This window comes from Lactuca saligna, chromosome 4, assembly GCF_052625555.1.
Source record: "Lactuca saligna cultivar CGN05327 chromosome 4, ASM5262555v1, whole genome shotgun sequence".
NCBI lineage: Eukaryota > Viridiplantae > Streptophyta > Magnoliopsida > Asterales > Asteraceae > Lactuca > Lactuca saligna.
Window position 1 is genome coordinate 77,991,734 of NC_136420.1, and position 8,647 is coordinate 78,000,380.

Below are 8,647 nucleotides of genomic sequence, written 5' to 3' on the forward strand. Positions count from 1 at the left end.
TTAAGATATCAGAAAATATTCTTCACAACAATCATATGAGGTTCTTTTGGATTTGCTTGGAACCTAGCACCATAACACACAGAGAACATAATATATGGTCTACTAGCTGTTAGATACATAAGAGACCCTATCATTTGACGATAGAGGGTCATATCGACAGCCGGTTTATCCAAAGAAGGTGTAAGCTTTGTGACAAACACCATGGGAACATTCACCTCAAAGTCTCCCATCATGCCAAACTTCACCAACAGGGTCTTGGTGTAAGCTTCCTAGTTAATAAATATGCCTTCTGGTCCCTGTTTAATATTTAGTCCAAGGAAAAAGTTAATTGGATCGTGGAGCCTAAGATGATTTCATCGACATAAATTTGAACTATCATTAAATGTTTGCCTTCTTTCTTGTGAAAGAAGGTTGGGTCAACCGAACCTTGCTTAAATTTCGACATTTTGAGAAAGCGAGTTAGAGTTTCATACCATGCTCTCGGCGCTTGCTTCAGACCATATACTGCTTTATCCAGAACATAACAATGATCAGGATACTTCTCGTTTACAAACCCAGGTGGTTGCTCAACATACACCGTTTCTTCTAGTTCTCCATTTAAGAAGGCTCATTTTACATCCATTTGGAAAACTTCGAAGTTTTTATGAGCAACGTATGCCAGAAAGATTCTTACAGATTCCAACCTTGCTACAGGAGTGAAGGTCTCCTCATAATCTATCCCTTCTTCCTGATAGTAACCTATCACCACAAGTCTTGCTTTGTTGTGAATTACATTACCCTCTTTGTGAAGCTTATTCCTGAACACACATTTCAAACTAATCACCGATGCATCCTTTGGTGTGGGAATCAGCCTCCAAACACGATTACATTCAAACTCATGGAGTTCGTCTTACATTGCTAGCACCCAGTCAGAGTGATCAAGGGCGTCATTGACTGTCTTTGGTTCAATCTTGGAGATAAACGAATTGAACATACAATATTCAACTTGTGAGAACAAAGCAGTTTGTTTTGCTTTAAGTTGGGAGTGTGTGAGAACTCGCTCAGATGATTCACCAATTATTTGCTTTTTAGGATGATCTTTTTTCCATTTCGTAAGAGGAGGGTAGTTCGGGTCAGAAACAGGATCCAACTCAGCATTTACTTCTTCTTCAAGTTCCTATTATTCGCGTTCGTCATTTGCATTTTCATTCTCCCCCCTCAAATGGCGAAGTGTAGTTCATATCTAGTTCAGGACACTCCCCTTCGGTTGGACCATCATTGGTCGGGGTAGGAGATGGATTCTCCCCCTTGAAAGGCGTTTCATTTGTTTTTGGTACTGATGAACCTTCCCCTTTGAATGTAGAACTTTCACTTGGAGGGTCTTTAGATGGTTGTGTTTCGGTTGGGGTTTGATGATCACCCTCCATTTCCTTTGCAACATCATCGATGATCTTTTTGAGTTTGTTGATACTGTTATCAGCTGCTTTCTCTTCGGAGTTTATTGCAGTAGCATATATTCTTCAAACAGATTGGAGATAGGAATTGAGATTTGACTGGATTCTGGAAAGATGTCTTCTTCAGTACCTTTGCTTGTTTGAATCTTCTTCGTATAATTGTCATCAAAAGTCACATGGTAGGTTTCTTTAGTATTCCTGGATCGTTTGTTCAAAACCCTAAATGCCTTTGATGTAAGTGAATAACCAAGAAATATCCCCTCGTCTGCTTTTACGTCGAACTTGTTTCAGTTCTCTTTAGAATTGAAAATGAAGCATCTAGAACCAAAAAGGTGGAAAAACTTCACGTTAGGCTTACGATTGTTCAAAATCTCATACGGAGTTATTAAGAATCGTTTGTTGAGGAAGGACCTGTTATGAGTGTAGCATGCAGGTGCAATGGCATCAACCTAGAAGTAGAGTGGAAGAGAAGCAAAGCTTAGCATGGTTCGGGCTGCTTCACATAAGGAACAGTTTCGCCTTTCAGCGATCCCATTTTGTTATGGAGTATAGGGAGCAGAAAAGTTGTGAGTTATTCCCTTTTCAGCCAGAAAGTTTTCAAACTCTTTGTTCTTGAACTCAAGCCCATTTTCGCTTCTTATGTTCCTCACCACTTTCCGCAGTTGCAGCTCCACTTGCTTGATAAATGCTTTCAATTTGGGAGTTGCCTCTGATTTCTATTTAAGAAAGAAAACCCAGGTGAAGCGTGAAGAATCATCTACTATAACAAGAATGAACTTACTACCACCAATGCTTTCGATAGCTGAAGGCCCACACAAGTCGATATGTAGAAGTTCAAGCGGTTCAATGATCTTTGTGTTGGCACCGAAACTGGGCTTTCGGTTCTGAGAGTAGAAAGAGTTGGGACCGAAACTAGGCTTTCATTTCTAAGAGTAGAAAGATTTTGGACCAAAACTCCCTTAATTCTTCCCTCCTTCGTTATCTTTGTTGACCGAGATTTTCAATTGTTGCACCCTTTAGCGTTATCTTTGTCGACCAAGATTTTCAATTATGTCGTTTGTTTCTTGGTGAGTCCTTCAACAACATATACTTGATTTTGTATTGTTTGAAGTTTCTGACAGATAGCCGCCTTTTCTTTGAGTTTCTTTGGAGTGTCCTTTGACAGGCGAGCATATTCAACCGAGTTTTCAGATATGAGTGTTTTTTCATTCTCGGTTTTGCTCTTCATGTATTCAGAACAATCAACCACATCTTCCACCGAGATTTCGCTCATATCACTTTCCTCATCAAATTCAGACGTGTTTTCTATATTTATTTTATTTTCTGAACTTAATTTGGCATTTGATGAGTCAAATTATTTTATAGTCTCGGACTTAATTTTCAACCTATCATTTTCATCTAAAAGATTCTTAAGCATGCATTTGTGTTCTTTGGAGTCAATAAAGTTCTCAATCTTGTCAAGACCAATTTTGTAAGAGATAGAAATCTCATATGAGGACATTATGGACTCACACTCAGCAATGACCTCATCCTCCTTAAATTAAAGGAAGAGTAAGATCATCTTATGAATCTTTTTCCCTATTTCACAATTTAAGAGCGACTGAGTAATATTCGTGTATAAACGTTTTGCAATTAAAAAAAACATTCCGTTGCTTTAAAAAAATTAAATTGTCTCGTTGTAAGTAAATAAGTTCGTCCCTAACTCTAACTAACTCCGCCTCCTTCAGCTCTATCCACATCCTTCTCTCCTCACTCTTCGAAGACGTCCTGCTAAGTTGGTCGGTTAAGTTAGAGTTCGTTAAGCGAGTTTGCATAAGACTACTATTTAAGTTAGAAAATTTGAATTTTAATTCATTTAATTCTTTTTCGTAATATTTTACCGGAATTTTAAGAGATTCAAGGATGGATTGTACCTTCTTGATCAAACGAGCGCAGTCGTTGATCTTCACTGACAGGCTTGGCCGCAAAGCATTTATCTTCATACACGTTCAGTTCCTCATGCTTACCTCTAGTTGACACTCCAGCCGTCACCATTAAGCATTTCCCGGCTGACTTTCCATCCTCCTCTCTTGCCACAAATACTCTTCCATGTGTAGGTTTTCTCACCTCTTCATCCTCAGAATCTGTGGACCAAACTTCGACACCTCCAAACTCCTCTTCATACACGTTTTCCTGCACAATCAAGGCATTCATGGGACTATTATTTGTATTCTTTTTCTTTATTTCTTCAAGATTTCTCATGTAGTAAGCTTCGTCGTCATCACCATCCCTTTTCTCAGCCATCTTCTTCAGCATACAATCCTTGGCAAGGTGGTTCTTGCCATGACAATAGTTGCAGTCGTACCCTGAGTCTCCTACAAGCTTGCTTTCCTTCTTTTCATCATCCTTCTGAGAAGTGTTCTTTGTCTCTTCCTTCAACTTCTCTGAACTATAGCTTCCTTTTCAGTTTTGGTTCTTATTGACAGGGAATTTTTTTCGAGCAAACTTCTTTGGGTTTGTGACCATTATCGCATACTCTTTACTGGTTAAATCACATTTTGACATGTCAGATTCCTCCCCTTCGTCTTCCATACTTTTGCTCTCAGAAACAAGAGCCAATGAACCTACATCTAAAACTACCTTTACTTCTTTTGTCACCGTGCTTTCATGAGATTTTAAAATTCCCATCAGTTTCGCCAGCGAATATGATTTAAATTGTTCATGAGCTTTCACTGTAGAGACAACCACCATCCATTCGGGTCTCAGGTCATTCATAAACGTGACTTTCTGTTCAATCCCCTTCCTTTCAATGTCATACTTCAACATCTTGCTAAGTAGATGATTGTAACGGTCGAACGTCTGAAGTAGTGTCTCTTTAGTTTTTTGCGTAAAAGCTCCAAACTCAGAGAGTAGTAAGGTCTGGATTGAGTGCTCTAGATCTTCGTCGGTTGAGTACAGTTTTTTATCCTATCCCATATTTCTTTAGCGGTAGTGCACGAACTTACCAGACGAAAAGTGTTACCCTGTAAGGCAAATCTAATCATCCTCAAAGCTTTGATGCTGCATAACAGCTTGTCTTTCTCGTCTTGAGGGATCTTTTCCACATCCACCAAGAGTTGATTATACTCTTTTTGATTCTTTACTGTTCTATTCATTCCAGAGTGAACGAATGGACCCAGCGTGATTGCTTCCCAAATGAGATAACCATTGTCTTCAGATCCAACTACGTAATATTCACAGTGATACATTCACACTTCATAGTCTTGAGTGTAAAGAATGTGAATCCTTGTAGTGGATCCTATGTTGTTGGAGATGTTGATGGGATTAGTTTGAGAGTCATCGTGAGACATGATGAGCCTTCCTTGGTACTGCTAGAATTAGACCTGTAAACTTGAGATTGGGGTTTTATCAAACACAGGAGTTACCGTCGACAAGAAGAGGACGACTTCTATATATTCGATAAAAGCAGAAACCCTAAATAGTTCTTCAAACAGAAGGAATGCATATTTGTTACACAGTCTCCTGCTCTGATACCACCTGTTGGATCAATATACTATTTGGATTGACTGATTCTAAACAGAAAAGCAAGAACAATAATGTAAGGAACTCAAGAATGGCTCAAATGATATCGAATGATTAAACTTTAACACCTCAGAAGAGCTCAATTAAGAACTTCGATTGTAGAGGTGTTAAGGGTTACAATGTAGGTATTAACGAAAAACAACATGCTTAATGCAATACATGCATACACTATAAATAGCTAAACCCTAATCAAAACAAAACACGGATGGACAGGCCCATTCCGGATATATAAAATAAATCAAACATTAAGCCCAATGACGCAACTCTAATAGTCAACAGTTCGAAAGGTTTGAATCGGAATATCACACCAATTAAAAATCCATGATAAGACATTGCGAGCAAGAAAGCATCCAACAAGCAAGTGATCAGTGGAATCCAAACCTCCATGACAAAAATGGCACGAAGTGGAAGAGACATTTATACTTCGATGTTGTAAAGCAATGCTTGATGGGATGCGTTCTTAACATGCTCTCAAAACAAATCTGATAACTTTAAGAGGGGGCAATTTAAACCAGATTGTAGTGTTGTTGCTTGAGGTCGTGATCTTAGATTCTATAAGTCTTCTTAAATCATGAACATAAAATTTGTTGTCTACTGCCTGCATGCTGCCCTTCCAAGCATCCTCCATTTCTGAAGGAGAAAAAATGTATAGGAAGGAATAAATTTGATTCAATTTCTGTATCTCAGAATGACTTCTGGGAATGTTGTGCCAACTCCAAGTATACCCTTGTTGCGATATCATTTCAGACACAAGACAAGATTTTTGTTTGTCAAGATCAAAAAGGGTGGGAAATCTAGAGGCAAGGGGATCGTCTCCTGTCCAGTTGTCAGACCAACACAAAGTATTTGTCCCAGAACCAATAACACAACTAATAAGTTTTTAGAAATCAATCTCGTGTTCATCAAGAGCCTGTAAAATTATATTAATATTTAACCAAATACCAGGTAAAGTCTTTTTCGCCATGTGAGAAATAGGCTTTCTATAGAGGTTATGTATCCTACTGATAACGAGATTCCAAAGAGTATTCTTGTCTGACTTATAGCGCCAAATCCATTTGTAAAGGAGCGAGAGATTGTTACTTCTAAGCGACCCAACTTCGAGCCCACCGTAGTCTTTACTGGTGAGGACAACCTTCCAAGAAATATAGCAAGTTTTTTTCTTATCCTCGTTACCTCCCTATAAAAATCTTCTACGAGTTTTCTCAATAGTTTCAAGGTTGAGGATGGGGCTTTGAAAAGGGAGAAGTAATAGAGTGGCATACTATGGAGGATATATTTTATCAACATGAGGTGCCCGCCAAAAGATAACAACTTTGCCTTCCACAAGGAGAGCTTGCTCTGAATGTGCTCAACTATCAGACTCCAGCTGCGCTTTAGAGCCATATTAGTGCCAATGGGAACCCCTAAATATATAAAAGGAAGAGTAGCAGCGTCACACCCTAGGATACGAGCGCACCTAGAAACGTCTATGTCTTGAACTCCAATACCAAACACCTTTGACTTGTGAAAGTTAACTTTGAGACCCGATGTAGAGTGGAAACACCAAAGAATCCGAGAAAGATTCATAAAGTTCAATCTTCTCCATTCTACCATAAAAAGTGCATCATCAACGTAAAAGAGATGGGAGATAGTTGGTCCGTTATTGGGGATTTTGACACCGTGAAAGAGGATACTTTAATTAGACAATTTCATGGCATCCTGAAGACATTCCATTGCAATGATAAAAATGAAGGAGGAAAGGGGATCACCCTGTCTCAACACTTTATTAATCTGGAATTCTTTAGTTGGAGATCCATTTATCAAGATAGAAGTCCGTGAAGAGGCAAGGCAACCCCTAATCCAAAACCTCCATTTGTTTCTTTGACCACAAAATCTTGTTTGAGAAAGGGATTATCAATATCTAAAATTTTGTTTGAAATTTGGATTTAGCAGCAGGGGGCGAACACTCTGTGTCTCCTTGAGTTTGTCCCTAAAAATCGGATGGCCTTGTTCTTTACTGTGTTCACCTTGGTCGTCCAATTCCCGTTGATCATAAGACCGTGAATGTTCCTTTTGCTATTTTTGATTTTTAAGGATTTATGGAAAAAATGATGTTTTCGTCTCCATCCGTAAGCCACTTGATTTTCAACTTTTTTTGAAGATCAATATTTTCCAGCTTCTCCAGTTCCAAAATCTATTGTTTGCCACTTCGCCTCTCATTCTGATCAGTCTCAGTGGAGGGTCTAGTTTCGGTAGCCAACTCAAGTGCATCAACCTTGAGTCTGGTATCATGAAGCTCCTTATTTTGTTTTTCGTGATCCAATCGTCTCCAATCCTTAATTGCTAATTCGGTGGCTTTTAGTTTTCGTAAAATGTATTGTCTGAAGGTCCTTTTCCTTTGAATTTCGACCATGTGGTGTTAACAATCCAGTCAATATCTTCACGAAGTATCCAAGAGTTGAAGAATCGAAAATGTGTGGGGGCCAAAATCTTTTAAAAGGGTATCGGGAATAACCAGAGAGTAGTCGGAATACTCGCGAGGCAAGGCGGTCGTGGAAGCAGAAGGAAAGGCAGACATGAAGTTTGAACAAACTAAAAACTTCTCCAATTTGCTTTGCTTAAAATTAACTTCACTCAAGAAAGTAAAACGACGACCACCCATTTTGAGTTCAATGAGTTCGACATCCTGAATGAAAGTGTTAAGGGTAGAGGCAGTGTACAAGCAAAAAGACGAATTGAATCTCTCTTTTGGTCTCCGAAAAGAATTAAAGTTCCTAAGCACAATCTAATTCCTAGGTATAGAAATTATTAGGTTCACCAAATCCAACCAAAGGGTTTTCTTCTCCGCGAGGAATTGTGGGGCATAGACATTGACAAGAATGGTCTCACCCACATTCCCGTTCCAATACCCGACAGTAGCAAGAAAATGCCTAGACTTGATAGAAACTATTGTCCGTGGGTTTTTATGGCACATATATATTTTTTTGTCCAAACTTCGATTTTTTTAGATTGATGGTCCTTTTGAATTAGGTTTGTTGCGTATTTGGTCCCTTCAAATATTGAAATTATTGTAATGCCCTCCTGATATATTTTTGATGTTTTTTCTATTTAATTTAATTTTTTATCAGTTAAAAATATGAGGTTCACCCCCCCTCTCTCTCTCACACACACACACACACACTCATTCACTCTCTTCAAGAGCATCGTTGTTAGATACTTCCCTTTTAGTTTTTACCTTAAAATCTAGACCACCATACACCATCCCCCCTTGTTTCCTTCTCGCATTCGATCACCTCCCACCTCCAATACACCACCTCCAACAACCAAATTAAATCATGGACAAAACATGGGGTGGATCAGGTTTTTGGGTTTCAATCATCAAATCAAATTGTGCCGTGGACAACAAAGCAAAAATCTACAAATAAGAGCAAATGAGAGCTACATACATCTTTTGTGTGTTTTCTTCTCATATATACCTTGGAGATCCACAAACCATGAAGGTTCGTCTCTGTAAACATCGATCGATCTCTCTATGATTCCCACTGCAAATCATATGACTGTGTTAGGGTTACAACTCGAGAATATGGGTTTAACAGTGACAATTGACATGGACATTTTGGATGACATATCAAGCATTCGAACCCTAATTTGTGAACAACGATTTTAGAGGATCA